Here is a 274-nt window from a genome sequence, read left to right on the forward strand (position 1 = left end):
GAGGTAGCTAATCCCGAAACTACTAAGATACTTCTAGGCCTTGTGCCTAGGGGCAACTTGGAGCCCATCCCTTGGACCTTGTGTCCGGTACATGCCCTTTAAAAGTAAAATACTTTTTATCTTTAAATACTTCTTATAATAAAATGCCTTGGCATTTATTTAAGCACTGTGTGCCTTGATTCTAACTTCTGAAATTCAAGATCAATTTGTGACCTTAGTCTTACTTTGCTTGTACTTCTTACATATATACATTATGCAAGGGATTCTAAAACCA

Source organism: Zingiber officinale, chromosome 10A (genome assembly GCF_018446385.1).
Source record: "Zingiber officinale cultivar Zhangliang chromosome 10A, Zo_v1.1, whole genome shotgun sequence".
NCBI classification, from domain to species: domain Eukaryota; kingdom Viridiplantae; phylum Streptophyta; class Magnoliopsida; order Zingiberales; family Zingiberaceae; genus Zingiber; species Zingiber officinale.